This window comes from Leptosomus discolor, unplaced genomic scaffold, assembly GCF_034619465.1.
Source record: "Leptosomus discolor isolate bLepDis1 unplaced genomic scaffold, bLepDis1.hap2 HAP2_SCAFFOLD_71, whole genome shotgun sequence".
Classification (NCBI taxonomy): Eukaryota; Metazoa; Chordata; class Aves; order Leptosomiformes; family Leptosomidae; genus Leptosomus; species Leptosomus discolor.
In genome coordinates this window covers 213,964-226,877 of record NW_028237910.1, presented here as the reverse complement: position 1 = coordinate 226,877, position 12,914 = coordinate 213,964, and the positions used below count along the sequence as shown (strand labels likewise).

At 50.7% G+C, this 12,914-nt stretch overlaps 1 protein-coding gene across 1 annotated transcript in view; it reads right to left on the bottom strand.

Moving 5' to 3' along the window:
* LOC147412381 (acrosin-like) overlaps window positions 1–12,914 on the bottom strand; it is a 52,974-nt gene that overhangs the window by 24,317 nt on the left and 15,743 nt on the right. The window lies entirely within an intron of this gene.

The following is a 12,914-nucleotide window of genomic DNA, read 5'->3' as shown; positions in this document are numbered from 1 at the left end:
CCCAAATTGGTTTTCCCCTACGCTGCCAGTTGGCCTTTTTCCACCTTTCCAGCCAGCCCCACAGAGCATTGGCTACCATCCATGAATCAGTATAAAGGTAGAGCTTTGGCCACTTCTCTCTTTCAGCAATGTCCAGGGCTAGTTGAACGGCTTTGAGTTCAGCAAGTTGACTTGATCCACCTTCTCCTTCAGTAGCTTGTGCGACCTGTCGTGTGGGGCTCCATACGGCTGCTTTCCACTTCCGGTTCATCCCTACGATGCGACAGGAACCGTCAGTGAAAAGAGCATATCGTGTTTCCTCTGCTGGTAGTTGGTTGTACGGTGGAGCTTCTTCAGCCCGCATCACTTGTTCCTGCTCCTCTTCGTCAGTGAGGCCAAAGTCTTCACCTTCCGGCCAGTTCGTAATTATCTCCAAAATCCCAGGGCGATTTGGGTTTCCAATACGGGCGCACTGTGTGATGAGGGCAATCCATTTGCTCCATGTGGCGTCAGTGGCGTGGTGGGTGGAGGGAACCTTTCCTTTAAACATCCACCCCAGCACCGGTAGTCGGGGTGCCAGGAGGAGTTGTGCTTCAGTGCCAATCACTTCCGAGGCAGCTTGGACTCCTTCATAGGCTGCTAGGATTTCCTTCTCTGTGGGAGTGTAGTTGGCCTCAGACCCTCTATAACTTCGACTCCAGAATCCCAGTGGTCGGCCACGAGTCTCTCCAGGCACCTTCTGCCAAAGGCTCCAGGACAAACCATTGTTCCCGGCTGCAGAGTAGAGCACGTTCCTCACCTCTGGTCCCGTCCTGACTGGGCCAAGGGCTAGCGCATGAGCGATCTCCCGCTTGATTTGGGCAAAAGCTTGTTGCTGTTCAGGGCCCCAGTGGAAATCGTTCTTCTTGCGGGTAACCAGGTACAGAGGGCTCACGATCTGGCTGTACTCAGGAATGTGCATTCTCCAAAAACCTATGGCGCCTAGGAAAGCCTGTGTTTCCTTCTTGCTGGTTGGTGGAGACATCGCAGTGATCTTATTGATGACCTCGGTGAGGATCTGACGCCGTCCGTCTTGCCACTTTACCCCCAGGAACTGGATCTCTCGGGCAGGTCCCTTGACTTTGCTCTTCTTGATGGCAAAACCAGCTTCCAGGAGAATCTGGATGATCTTCTCTCCTTTCCCAAATACTTCCTTTGCCGTGTTCCCCCACACAATGATGTCATCGATGTACTGCAGATGTTCCGGAGCTTCACCCTTTTCCAGTGCAGCCTGGATCAGTCCATGGCAGATGGTGGGACTGTGCTTCCACCCCTGGGGCAGTCGGTTCCAGGTGTACTGTACGCCCCTCCAGGTGAAGGCAAACTGAGGCCTGCATTCTGCTGCCAGAGGAATGGAGAAAAAAGCATTGGCAATGTCAATAGTGGCATACCACTTTGCTGCCTTGGACTCCAGCTCGTACTGGAGTTCCAGCATGTCCGGCACGGCAGCGCTCAACGGTGGAGTCACTTCATTCAAGCCACGATAGTCCACAGTCAATCTCCATTCTCCGTCAGACTTGCGCACAGGCCAAATGGGGCTGTTGAAGGGTGAGTGGGTCTTGCTGACCACCCCTTGACTCTCCAGCTCGCGGATCATTTTGTGGATGGGGATCACGGCATCTCGATTCGTCCGATACTGCCGGCGGTGCACTGTCGAGGTGGCAATTGGCACTTGTTGCTCTTCCACCTTCAAGAGTCCTACTGCAGATGGGTTTTCTGATAGTCCGGGCAAGGTGTTCAATTGCCTAATGCCCTCTGCCTCCACAGCAGCTATCCCAAATGCCCACCTGAGACCTTTTGGGTCCTTGTAATAGCCGTTCCGGAGGAAGTCTATGCCCAGAATACACGGGGCCTCTGGGCCAGTCACAATCGGATGTTTCTGCCACTCCTTCCCAGTAAGGCTCACCTCGGCTTCCAACAGAGTCAATTGCTGCGATCCCCCCGTTACCCCGGCAATGGAAACAGGTTCTGCCCCCACATGTCCCGATGGCATTAGGGTACACTGCGCACCAGTATCAACTAACGCTTTGTATTTTTGTGGCTCTGACGTGCCAGGCCATCGGATCCACACCGTCCAAAATATCCGGTTTTCCCGTGCCTCTCCCTGGCTAGAGGCAGGGCCCCTCTAGCACTGGTTACCATTCCCTTCCTGGACATACATACTAGAGGTTCCTTCAAGGGGATCTGTCAGATCATCCTCCCTTCTGTAATATCTGGCAGCTCGGTCCTGGGAGGTTGAGGCTACCTTCACTTTAGTGTTACTCCCCCGGTTAGTGTTTCCCTCCTTGAGTTGACGCACCCGTGCTGCCAGGACAGAAGTGGGTTTCCCATCCCACCTTCCCATGTCTTCCCCATGGTCGCGCAGGAAGTACCATAGCTCAGCTTGTGGGGTGTACCCTCTCCCTCTAGCTGGGGGACGTTGGGCTCCGACTTTGGGGCCTGTGACTTGTACCGGTGCCAAATGGGAACTGCTCCTCCTCACCTCCTCCTTTATTTCCCTCATCTCCTCTTGTAGGCTCTTAATCACAGCAGAAACGTTAGCCTGCATTGGGCCATTGATCATGCTTTCAAAATTTCTAAGCTTGCTCGTGACAGAACCCACTGTCTCTCGGTCGTTATCTGCATTAATCATTGCAATGAAGGTGGAGTATTCAGATGGCCCTAGATTTGCCAGATTCCACAACATTTGCCCTGTGCACCTGACTTTGTCAGGGTCATTACCATGCTGTCCATCCCTCCCAAAGAGTACCTCCAATATTGCCACTTCTCTCAGCTGCTGGATCCCTTCCTCAAGGGTCTTCCAGCGCATTCTATGATGGTGCTCCTGCATTCTCTCTCTGTGGACAAACCTCTCTCTCACACTCATTAAAAGCCACTCCCAGAGGGAAAGGGTCCCTGGCTCCCTTACAAATACCAGATTGACACCTGAGTCCTGAGTCAAGGGTCCCAAATTCCTTGCCTCACTGCCATCCAGTTGCACACCCGTACCCATAAGATCCCAGACCCGAAGTAACCAGGTTGTAAAAGCCTCACGCCCCCGCCGTACGATGTCTTTGTGCAGATTACGGAGACTGTCGTACGTCAGGGACTCGGTGATTATCTCAACCACTGGCTCGCCTGCAGGTTCTGAGGGCCCTCCTTTCTTAACTGAGCGCTCTGATTTCATCTTAGATTTCCTCGTTTCCACAGGGGCGACTGCTGCTGGCTCTGACTGCCCTTGCGTTTCAGCTGGAGCCTGGACGGTTGTAACGTCTGTGGGTTCTACTGCCGCACCATTAGACTCTCCCTCTTCAAGGCAGGAGGAGGGTTTCCCAGCAGCTGAGAGAATGCACTCCTTCAGCATCTGGCCCATCTCACGTATCTCCTTCACCCAATCCGGGTGGTTCATTTCTGATGTGAGCTGTGAGGCAGGGTCAGATTCTGGAGCAGCATTCCTAGTCAGGGTAGTTATCCAAGCCAATCTCCCCTGATCTCTGAATACTGAATAAAACAGGATTATCAGCAACACCAGCCACTGTATGATATCATTAGCACTTAGGAAAGCTCTGAATCCTTCGAAAACTGGTGGAGTAGACCCAAAGAGCTGGGTTAGGGGTTGGGAGAAAGTTTCTCCCGGTGTCATTTCCTCACAGTAGGTACCATTATTAAAGTAACCCCAAAAGCATACAGTTAGTGTTTGATAGCTCCGAATCCATGTGCCCGCCTTCCAGAGGAAGTTAATAAGCCATGAATTCCTCACCTTATTAATCCATAAAACAAACTGGATAACAGTCACGGTAGCCTTAGTTATAGGACCCATGTTTAGATAAGGGCCTGCAAATGGGAGAAATACAGCCACCACCACATGCCACACGAACCAGGATAAACTAGCCCACATGATGCCACTTAACAAGGAATCTATATCCAATGCACAAAAACCGTTATTCCTTTATCTCTCGATGCCCTCGAGCCCCACGTTGGGCGCCAAAATCTGTCTTGGTTTGAAAAGACAGGTGTCTGTGGAGGAAGGCAGGAGCCTCCCTTGAAATGGAGAGTGCAACCCCCTTCCCTCCAAACTATTATAATTTTGAAATTAACGGGCCTTCAGGCAAAGATATGGGGAACAGGAATAACAGTTCTTTACTAATATACATATATATATAACACCAGGCAGGGAAAAACAAACAACCCACTGGTTTACACTGACAGAGTCAGAAATACAACCTGACACCCTGTTAGGGTGGCAGTAGCAGTCCGATAAGATGCTGGCTGCAGTCCTCCTGAAGTGATGGGTGTAGTTCTGTGGAAGCAGCAATCAGGTAAAAGAGTCTGGTCTTCCTCCGAAGGTCCAGTGGTCGGCAGGTAGCTCTCGTCCTCTGGAACTCCAGTGGGGGGAAAAGCTCCTCTGGGAATCCAGTGGAAGAAAGGCTGCTAGGGTGTTCAAAATCTCCGTTTTTATTTGGCATGGACTGCTTGGCTCCTTCCCCCCCCCCCCCCCCCTCCCCGGGCGGAGCATCTCACAATGGGATGGGGAGTCGTGAGGCAGTTCCTTGATGGGCCATTAACAGGAGATAGCCCAGGAGCGAGTTACCGATGGGTCAGGCGATAAGGCATTGTTGTGCCCATTGACAGGAGATAGTCCAGAGGGGGGAGGCAGGGAGCACCGCCCCACCTGGTCTCAACAGCTCCTGAAGATGGTAATAGAATTTTTTTTTTTTTTTTTTTTCTGGCACATTTTACACTGTAACCCAGGACACCATGGCAATCAGTATTTCCAGAGCATTTTTATGACATTCCATGGCAACTAATATTTTCAGAGGGTTTATTTGGCATTCCATGGCAACTAGTATTTCCAGAGCATTTCTATGGGGTTCCATGGCAACTAGGAATTCCGCAGTGTCCCATGCATTCCATGGCAACTAGGAGTTCCAGAGCATTCCATGGCATTCCATGGCAACTAGAAGTTGCAGAGCATTCCATGGCATTCCATGGCAACTAGTAGTTCCAGAGCATTTCTATGGCATTCCATGGCAACTATTATTTGCAATGTGTTTCCATGACATTCCATGGCAACTAGAAGATCCACAGTGTTCCGTGGCATTCCATGCCGACTAGTATTTCCAGAGCATTTCTATGGCATTTTGATGGCAATGAGGAGTTCCGCAGTGTTCCATGGCATTCCGCGGCAACTAGAAGTTCCAGAGGATTCCATAGCATTCCATGGACACTAGAAGTTCCAGAGTGTTTCTACGTCATTCTGTGGTAACTAGGAGTTCCAGAGGGTCCCACTGCATTCCATGGCAACTAGACTTTTGAGAGCGTTTCTATGTCATTCAATGCAACTATTATTTGCCATGTGTTTCCATGACTTTCCATGGCAACTAGGAGTTCCTGAGGGTTCCATGTCATTTCTTGGCAACTATTAATTCCAGAGCGTTTTTATGGTATTGTATGACAACTAGAAGTTTTGCAGCGGTTTATGGCATTGCATGGCAACTAGAAGTTCCAGTGTGTTCCATAAAATTACATGGTAACTAGTAGTTCCAGAGCGTTTCTATGGCATTCCATGGCAACTATTATTTGAGATGTCTTGCTGTGATATTCCATTTCAACTAAAAGTTCTGCAGCATTTCATGATATTCAATGGCAACTAGAAATTACATTGTGTTCCATGGCATTCCATGGAAACTAGATATTCCAGAACGTTCCATAGTATTACATGGTCAGTAGTAGTTCCAATGCGTTTCTATGCCATTCCGTGGCAGCTACTATTTGTGGTGTGTTTCCATGACATTCCATTGCATCTACAAGTTCCACAGCCTTCCACTACATTCCATGGAAACTAGAATTTCCAGAGCATTCCTGAGCATTCCATGGCAACTAATATTTCCGGAGTGTTTCTATGGCACTACCTCGCAACTAGTACTTCCAGAGAGTTTCTATGACATTCCATGGCAACTAGAAGCTTCAGAGCGTTCCATAGCATTCCATGGCAACTAGAAGTTCCAGAGTGTTTCTCCGTCATTCCATGGCTACTAGGAGTTACGGAGGGTTCCATGGCATTTAACTGCAACTAGAACTTTCAGAGCGTTTCTATGGCATTTAACAGCAAGTATTACTTGCAATGTGTTTCCATGACGTTCCATAGCATCTAGAAGTTCAAGAGCATACCATGGCATTGCATGGCAAATAGAAGTTCTGCACCGTTCTGTGGAATGCCATGGCAACTATAGTTCCAGTGCGTTTCTAGGGCACTCCATGGCAAATAGGATTTCCAGAGCGTTCCATGGCATTCCATGGCACCTACAATTTTGAGAGCGTTTCCATGGTAAACAACAGCAACTATTATTTGCGACATGTTTCCATGGCAGTTACATCGTCAACCCAGCTTCATTTCTTAGTGGGAAGACTGGAGAACCAGTGGACCACGACTGCCTTGAGACGATTGAGGCCACGTACTCTAGCCGCATCGACCTCAAAGATGCCCCCATGGATGGGGTAGAGCACTGCTTCACAGATATGAGCAGCTATGTTCTGGGCAGAAAACAACATTCCGGGTACGCCATCACCACTACGGAAAAGGTAATAGAATCTGGACCACTACCGGCTGACACCTCAGCGCAAAAGGCCGAGATCATAGCCCTCACTCGGGCCCTGGAGAGGGCCGAAGGAAAGGCTGTGAATATTTGGACTGATTCTAAATACACCTTTGGAGTGGTAGATGCCCATGGAGCAATTTAGAAGGAGCGAGGACTGTTGAACTCCCAAGGAAAGACTATCAAGCACGTGAAGGAAATTTTAAGACTTTTAAATGCAGTCCAACTTCCTGAAAAGGTGGCAATTATGCACATCAGGGCACACCAGAAAGTGAGCACCGAATTGGAAAGAGGAAACGAACTGGCGGACAGAGAGGCAAACCAGGCAGCTAAAGAAATGGTAAAGGTGGGGAGGGAGCACTAGTCCCAGACGGACAGATAACCCTAGAAGGTAAGCCAGAATACACTAAGGAGGATCAAAAGTTAATCACAGATTTGGAAGGAACATCCAATGAGGACGGGTGGGCCATAACATCACATGGGAAACTCATAGTCCCCTCTTATATGGTTTGGCCATTGGTCCGGGAGGAACACAAGAAGGGACACTGGGGGGCGGAGGCATTACACAAATACCTTATCAGACACGTGACGGCTCGAAATTTATACACCACTGTCAGACAAGTGACTCAGCAAGGTGACCTTTGCCTCCAGACTAATCCAAAAATTGTCCCCAAACCAGAAATGGGCCAAATTGGGAAAGGGAATTGTCCGGGACAACACTGGCAAATTGATTTTGTGGAACTTCCTAGAAAAGGAGGGTGTAAATACTTGCTTGTACTAAGTGATACCTTTTCAGGCTGGCCAGAAGCCTTCCCATGCAGAACAGCCAAAGCTCGAGAGTTGACCAAGGTGTTGCTACAAGAAATCATATCCAGGTTTGGAGTCCCAGCAGTGATGTCCTCAGATAGAGGGCCGCACTTTATCTCCAAAATAGTGCAACAAATAAGCCACCATCTAGGGACAGACTGGCAACTACACACTCCATACCGGCCACAATCCAGTGGCCAGGTGGAGAAAATGAATCACTTGATTAAACAACAGATTGTTAAATTAGGACAAGAAACCAATTGGGCCTGGCCACAATCTCTACCCCTAGCAATGCTATGGATACGAACTAGACCCCGAGCTAAGGAAGGGCTAAGCCCATTTGAAATTCTATATGGACGACCCTATGCGGTACAAAAGGGAACCTCTTCACAAGTTGGTGAAGAACTGATTGACTTCCTACATGGTGACATTAGGGAAACAGCTTTGTAAAACTGGGAAACCGCTGTTTGGAACCCGATGCAGGGGTTTGGATGGGCCAGTGCCTAACATACAGCCTGGAGACTATGTGTGTGTTAAGTTTCTTACAGAGAAAACTTTGGAGCCACAGTGGGAAGGACCATATCAAGTGCTTCTCACCTCTTTCACAGCAATTAGGATCAGAGAACAAAGCACCTGGATTCACTACACCTGTGTGAAGAAAGCACCTCCTGGGATTTTCCTAAGCTGTGGGAAAAGCTAACCTCTTGGTTGTCAAATCTAACATGGTTAAAGCAATTGTTTGTCACAATGATAACAATTATCCTTTTGTTTATAGTCCTTTGTATAACAGTCTGATGTAGTTTATGGTTAAGACAGGGGATTCCTACAATGAATTGAAAAAGAACCAATTAAGATGGAAACTTGAGTCTAGTCAGTATTTTAAAAATGTTAGATAGAGGAACATTGTGTTCGGCTGTAGTAAAAGAATTCACTTAACAGAAAAGGGGGGAATTGATAGGGGGCCATATAGAAAATACATTTTATAACCAAAGATATATCGAAAATATTAATAGGGAGCTACATAGAAAAAGCTAAAACTATTAAAACTTGCTTCCCAGAACTAACATACAGGCAAGTAAGCAATTAGTCACTAACCCCTGCAAATTGCTTGAGAAAGAAGCTGATAAGGGAAACAGAAAGGACAGAAACAAGGACATAATTCATGGCTCAAAGGCGTCAAAGGCAGGAGGAGCTAAGGGCTAAGGAGGGCTCGCTAACATCCATCTCTAAACAAGAACAAAGAGGAGATAGCCAGGTGTGCACACAAGGACAGACCAGGCTGAAACTGGTCTGGGACTGCAAGCTCAGCCAAATTAGAGATTCCAGGGGAGAGGCAAGGAGTACACAGCGAGGAAGACCTATGGCCTTCATCCCTGAAGACCCCTGCCCAGAACCACCAGGAGGAACTGCGCAAGCGCCCCGAGGAGGAGCCTGAGGTGGAGATTATGGAAATGGAGTGACCAGAAGGAACTGCCTTTTCGGGGATAGATCATGAATATGTACAGGCGTTTCGAAATAGGTGATGTTTTAACTGTATAAATCCTGGACAAGCGGCCACGGTGGGTATGCCCGTGTGTGGAGGAGTGATCCCCCGTGCATCTGCGCGCAATAAACACACCTACTGTGTAACCTTGCAGGTTGTAGAGTCTTTTCTGCACCTCATGTGTCACTTTCCTTATTATCATTTAAAAAAAACCAAACCCAAACAGGACTTGCTTATTGATGATCATGAAAGGGACTTAGCCCGGCACTGGCTACGAGCTGACGTTCAGGACTGCCAGGAACTGCCTCCCCCCCCCCTCCAAGCCCCTCCCAGCTGTGAGTGAGCGCAGGTCTCACTGCTGCAAGCTGGGGTGCCCCTGGGGTAACAATGCACGGACCCAGTGAGGGCAGAGCTCGCTTGCCCTGAGGAGGAGCGGGGGGACAAGGGGAAGGAAGCCAGTGCCTTCTGCCGGGCGAGAGGGTGGCATTTCCCAGCACCCACTGCACTGGAGAGCTGGAGCAGACACTGGCAGCAGCACTGAGCTTGCAGGTACTGCAGGAGTTCGGAAGACAGGTCAGCTTCAAAGTGCCCGTGAGGTGGAAGAAGGGTCTGAGCTGAGCTGTGCTGTGCTTCCTCCCCCGTTGCTGAGAAGCTCGGAGCATGAACCTGTCCCCCCGTCTCCCCTGTCCTGGCTCATGAACATAGAAGAGCGGTTGGCAGAGCAGACTTTGGGGGCTGCTAATGCTGCTGCCTCTGAACTCCGAGGGGGAGAGAAAATCAGATGAGGAGGGAAGAAGAATGGCCTGAGGCGAACTGCAGAGGAAGTCAAGCACCAAGTAAACTGACAGCCGCACTCTTAAAGCCAGCCCTCTGCTGTGTTTCACCACGGCAGGGATTCCAACAGCACAACCTTTTACCTTGAAGATTCTTTTTTCTTAGATGACTAAAATAAGGTAATCTACCTCAGCTGTTTGATGGATTTTTCACTGACAGCTGAGGATTTGAAACCCCCCTCTAAACTACAGAGCACTGAACTAATAAACTGCTGCTTGAAAGTGGAAATGGGAAAAAGATTAGAAAAGGCTCCGATCGATTAACACTGTGTTGTAGCGCGGTGCTCGACTGCCTTGAGTCATCCATGCCAAGGTGTGAGGCAATGGATGAAGGTTCACAAAGCCTGAATGCTGCCTACAGCAAGGAATCACAGAACTAATTCAGCTCTTTACAAGGTGCTTGTGCCTGGGGCAGCGACAGCCCCAGCCGAGCGCTCGCTTGGGGGGGGGGGGGGTCAGGAATTTGGGGAGCACAAGGGGGACCCAGCATCCCCATGTCCTGGAGGTACCTACAAACCGGACGGAGCAGCCGCTCAGAACGGGGATTTATTCCCTCCCCACGCAGCCAGCACTCCACCAGAGTGCAGTACAGCTCGGGGTCAGCTGGGAATATCACACTCCGTGGCTTGGCCCAAGAATGCCCAAGTTTCACCATCGATCGTTTTGGCACGATGACCCCACTCACAGAGGGGGAACCGGCCCACACCCGGTGCCCCGACCCTGCAACCACTCACCGACGGGCGAGGGCTTGCTCACGGACAGAATCTGCAGGGTCTCCACTCACCCAATGCCCCCGGGGGGTGAGGGCCCTCAGCCCCGGGCAGCGTCCTCGGGCACATCCCAGCCCCCGGGAGAGTCCCTGGCCGCAGCCCCGCTGCTCCCCGGAGGCCCGGAGTGGCTCCCAGCACCTCTTGGTTGGGCTCCGGCTGCGCCCCCTCGGCTCGGGCTGGGGTCACCTCTCATGAGCTGGGGCCAAGTGCCAAAACCGTGAGGTAAACGCCATGATCAGATCTTACCGGCTGAACTCCGATCGTTGTCTTTGGCAAGTCCCTGTCAATGTTGGCTCTTTGCCAGGGCAGGTGCATCTGCCACAACCCACCCATGACCACAGCCGTTACTCAACTGGTTTCCTGGGAGCGGTCGTGCAGCCACCTCTTGCCTCCAGCGTTAAAAGCGAGTGTGACCTCGGGGAGCTTTCGTGCTCGCTGTGGATCGTCATTCCTCAATTATCCTTCTGTCCAACACGGACAGAACAGGTTTCAAGGGGGTGCACTCTACCATTAACAGGTTTCAGTACTGCACGCCTACTCTGGCTTATTACAATACAAATTACAATAATCATAACTGCAGTCACCTATTAAAATCCAAACATTCCAAAACTTTCTCCGACCCATTAGTCCCCGGTACAGCAACAACTGCCTCCCAGACTTTTACCACTTTCTTCATTTCGTTGGTCTGATCCCGAGGTGGCATCGATACATCTCGGATGTGGATGCAGCCCTATTCCACACACTCCTTCTCCTTTGGTCACACAGCATTGTGTTCCACTGAGCACCACACTCGGCTGTTGCCCTGGGAATGTTGAAATGCAGGGTAGTGCCATTCCAGTCCCCACCCCACGGTGTCATGAGCGGGTAGGAAGGAATAAGTTCATCGCTCAGGTGAATCCCACTGGCATTTTTGCCACCACACGGTCATCCAGGTCCTGGTTGTCACCATGGCCAGCAGGGACACCAGGGCGATCCGCTGTCCCTGTAAGACAACACGGCTGGCCTCAGCTTGGAAACTGGGCTTCAGGGTTAGAAGTCAGGGATTATCCACCGGCACCAATACGGTGGATTTCCCACTCCCATCCAGGGCTTCCCAGGCAAATATGCCTCTGGGTTTCGCCAGGGTCATGGGCACAATGCCGAGGGAGGGCAGCCTCACCATTACAGGTTGGCCCACGTATGTCCACAGTGTCCCTTTTATCATCTGGTACAGGGGCGATGCCCATCAATGGTCCCATAGGACAAAACGCTCAAATTTTGGGGTTTCCATGATGCCCCCAGCGGTTCTTGTCAATAAAGACCGCCTGTGGTGGCTGTACATCCCAGTTACAGTGTCAGACATCGGCACATCTTTCAATCAAACCAAGGGTTCATTTGACTGCATGGTCAGCCTGAGTATGAGACCGTGGATGAACACCCACCTGATGCCCTCCCCTCGAGCCCATTGCTGCACCGCTGTGGCCATAAAATGTGGCCCATTGTCACTTCGGATGCACTCAGGAGTGGGTAAAATACTAAACCACTTTCTCTGTGCTTGCCCTGCCTGGTCTCCAGAGGCAGTTCTAACAGCTGTAGCCATGGTCAGTCCACACACCACCTCCACTGCTACCAAGAGAGATCCCTTTCCATGGGATGGCTGCAAATGACCAGTACAACCACCTCTTCTCTTACGGGAATCATAAAAACCAGGTCCTTACCACCCAAAGCGGCCACCCACGAACAGGCGGCCGCCTGTATTGCTGTTACCACTGAGGGTACCCTCGGGATGGAGCTGTCAGGGACGGGCTATTACCAGTCAGTTTGCTATAACCTTTAATTAAACACCACCATCCATCAGGCTTACGGACTGGCCGGACTGGAGCGTTACGGGGTGAATGGGTGCAGCTTATGGTCTGTCTCTTCTCCAGGTCACCAGTCCCTTCGGTGATGCCCTGCTTGGCTGCGGCTGGCAGCGGGCCCTGAGCCGTGCCGGGCACATTCGATTGCGGCAGCGCAGGAGCGAGCTGCAGGGGCCTGATCCACCCCCAGCTCCCGAAACCCCAACCCTGAGAAAAAATGTGGATTAGAAGGAGAGATGTTAATGCCACGTGCGGAGGAAAAGGAGAAAAAGGAAAAGAAACATCTGCCTGTATGTTGGGGGGTGACAAACAAGAGGATGGGCAGTTGTGAGTCTCTTCTTCCCCTCCCCCGTGTGACCCCGGTCCAAAGGGGAAGAGAGGCAGGAAAACCCAGACAGAGCAGAAAGGACAGAGAAGAAATGGGGAGTTCGGGGCTGTTTCAAGCGGCACTAGAGGGCACTCAGCACACACACCCCCACACACACAGGTGCCACTGAGCCAGGCTGTCGGGGTGGATGCTGCGGCATCTTTGTTTCTCCCATCCCTGCACCCCCAAAATCTGGTTATATTCCCACCTGCACCCCCAAGTC